The sequence below is a fragment of the Sycon ciliatum genome, chromosome 11, assembly GCF_964019385.1.
Source record: "Sycon ciliatum chromosome 11, ocSycCili1.1, whole genome shotgun sequence".
Lineage (NCBI taxonomy): Eukaryota > Metazoa > Porifera > Calcarea > Leucosolenida > Sycettidae > Sycon > Sycon ciliatum.
Window position 1 is genome coordinate 28,889,330 of NC_088653.1, and position 3,247 is coordinate 28,892,576.

The window sequence follows — 3,247 nt, forward strand, 5'->3', positions numbered from 1 at the left end:
GTCAGGTGGCCGGTAAAAGCACCCAACTAGTTGTCGCCTTCGTCGCCCTTTGACTTCGATCCAGGACGATTCAATGTTAGCGTCGGAAAGCTCTGGGCGCGGTTTTACCTGGAGTCCGGAACGGAAATAAAAGCATACACCGCCACCTCTGCGCACTGGACGATCGTGCCGTATCACACAGTAACCTGGTACAGTCGTCCCTCTCTAATCCGGCACTTTATAATCCAGCACCCTCGATAAACCGGCACAATTTTCAGTAGCCAAATGTCCTCTTCATGCACATTGCAGCAGTAGATCAGATTTGTTAATCCAGCACCCTCCCTAATCCAGCAGATTTTCGTGGCACAAATGGTGCCGGATTATAGAGGGACCACTGTATATCAATATCACTGTCTGACGTTGTGCTGTCAAGCCAGGTTTCTGCGACGCCAAATATGTCGAAGTTGTATTGCTGTAGGATATCGGCGACCTCAGCTACTTTGTTTCGAAGACTACAAACATTCAAAAAGCCCAGTCTTATGAAGGACTGTGTCAGTGGGGTAAGGCGGTGAGCAGGGGCAGAACGGTTATTCTGGGTACAAGAGCCATGAGCACTGGGACCTGGGATGCCAGCGCCAGCCCCAGGGGAGAGATGTTGACTGTGTACACTACTAGTAGTTAACTTGGAGGGGGAAAGGCTGGGTGCTAAGGGATTAAGAGACGCCATTAACATTTAAAAAAGATACAGCTAAAGAAATTGTGTTCTGATGATCTATCATTACTAGGGAAAAAGGGATCAGCATGGGGATTAAGAGCAAGTGCAGTAAGTATTAACCGTAATTACCTTCATTGCACTAGTAGCTTCCTCTGCGGGCAGCTTCAACTCTCTCTGCCAGCTTCTTGCGCTCACGGTTTGAACACTCCTTAGCCCACGCAATTTGCGGGTCGTTCAAGGCAGAGGCAGGTGGCTCAGTGCGCCCTGATAGGACAGTGGCGGAGAAGGTGTGTTTGCCTGCTGCCAGTCTGAAGCCATCGTCATCAGGAGAGGGGGCTGTCCCGCTGCTCTTTTCGTGGATCGTTGTCTCCAGGTTGGCTGAAAGCCGGCACATGGTTACTGGTATTTAGAAAAGCGATCCTGTCAGCTTTTCTATTATTGTGTTCACATGGCGCTACCTAACGACACCGCTATTCAGACACGTTGTCTACGTATCTACGTAAGTTTCTACGTAAGATGCTCGGTACCTGGCCCTGGACCAGGGAGCTACTCCATGGCTCCTACCATCGCGCCGGCTGGCCGCATGCGTGTGTATTGCAGACTTTTTGTTGTTGCCTTTTCGGATGTGCATGCACGAGGAACTTCCTTCTTTGGAACTGCTTCTTGCATGAGCTGTTTCGGATATTTCGTCTCCTGGCCTGGCTTATTTCGTTTCGGCGCTGCTGCGACCTCCTTTCGCGGAATATTACTCAATGACAGGTGAGTTGACCAGTTCCCTTTGATTCATTTGCTTGTGTTTACTCTTTCATTTACGAAAAGTGTGCTGATTTTGGGCGGAATGCAAAAAAATAATTGAAAAGCTGACAGGATCTCTTTTCTAAATTTAGCTTTTCCGCTGCCGAGGCCTCCTTTTACGGAATACTCGATGACAGGTGATCTCTGAGTTGACCAGTTTCCTTCGATTCATTTGCTTATTATGCTCAGTGAGCCCTTTCACTAAATTTTACGGAAATGTGTGCTGATCTTATTCGGATTTAGATTCATTTTTATCTCTTTGCCCTTGTCTACAGTGTGCGAAGAACGCGAGTTCACCTTCTTGACGGTAAGGCTTATGTTAGATGTGTTGTCGAAATACTCATATTCATTGTACATTAGTACGTTACAAGTAATGCGCTGGTCAGTGGCATACTATCGTTGGCAGTTCCCAATCTGGAGGGAAAGGTTCAATGACCCATTGACCGAGTTTGCAAAATAAATTCGCATATCGGGGAGAATCTCCAGAGTCTGGGCGTTTTGATTTGTGAGTACCACCGAGATTGCACTGCACTGCCCCAAATACAGTTTCGTGCCGCCAAAGCAAGAATTACGATCTGCAATCTGTTTGTAGTACCTGCAAGAATGTGGAGTACATGTACCGTACTTTCTCTGTTGCTGTTTCAGTTGCCGTCATGTTGCTAAAGAAAGGTTCAGTAGAGAGGTTCCGCGAAACGAAAATTCGAACGAAGCTTCGCGACAGTCCTTGCGAAACGAAAATTCGAACGAAGCTTCGCGACAGTCCTTGCGAAAGTGTGTATGAATTTTTGCACGAACTTTGCATTCTGCACATTTTCGTAGTTTGCGCGGGCCAAGTGCACGTACGCCATGACCTGATCTCACGAAATTTCCTACGACAGTTCATTTCGCGTTCCCTGCAAGTTTCGCGTCCAAAGTTGCGAAAGTTCGTGCGAAGTTTCGCACTTCATGACGTAGGCGAAATTTTGTACGCATTTTCGTTTTGCAGAACCTCTAGCTCTCTAGTGACTCATTTGTTTCATACGAGATGAGTCAATGAGTCGGTGTGGCTTAGAATCTTTCGCTGTAGAAGAAATCTATTTGTATGTCTATTGGAGAGAAATAATTGTATTCACTGGTTATAAAATAGGTTAAGACAAACTCACAGAATAAATACCATCGGTCCCTTGGTGTTCGTCCTAAAGAGGTTCGACTGGATATCATTCATACTCACCAAAAGATGTGTAAGATTTTATTATTGTGGAGTGCCTTGTTTATCTCTCAGTACCTCCAACCATAGCCTTGCCCCTTTTATCCTCAGGATCAGTGTAGTTGTTGGAACGAGGGGTCGGACTCAGCAATGTATTTGTTTATTGTTCCTCCTTTGCTGTGTTGTTCTAGAAAATCGTGGACTAACAGTTTAAAGTCATTGAACTACTTCCAAAAGTTGTGTCGACATCAACAGGATTACCATTTCAGTGCAATATGATGCAGGATGACCTTAGCACGATAACCCATGATTATAAACCATTATAAACACAGAATCAACAAAAACATCTGCGACACGCACCTGCCTACATTTCTCAAATAAATCTGATCTAGGGTGGGGAAATCTGAAATATCTGAAAGCAAGACAATTTTATGACAGTCATGAAATTCTGCAACAGCAAGCTGCAACATGCACAGAATGACCTCCGTATAAAAAAAGTATCACCACCACCAGACCACTACTCGCATGTCATGTTTCCCCGCAGAAGAACATGCAATTGCATTATGCTAGTG

The 3,247-nt window shown here is 45.5% G+C and overlaps 1 long non-coding RNA gene across 1 annotated transcript; it reads left to right on the forward strand.

Annotated features, from left to right (window-relative positions):
• Window positions 1-1,228: 1,228 nt before the first annotated feature.
• Window positions 1,229-2,976, forward strand: LOC135827285 (uncharacterized). Its single transcript, XR_010555372.1, has 3 exons — window positions 1,229-1,453; window positions 1,765-1,796; window positions 2,867-2,976. It is a non-coding gene; the product is annotated as an uncharacterized LOC135827285 (long non-coding RNA).
• The last annotated feature ends 271 nt before the right edge of the window (window positions 2,977-3,247 follow it).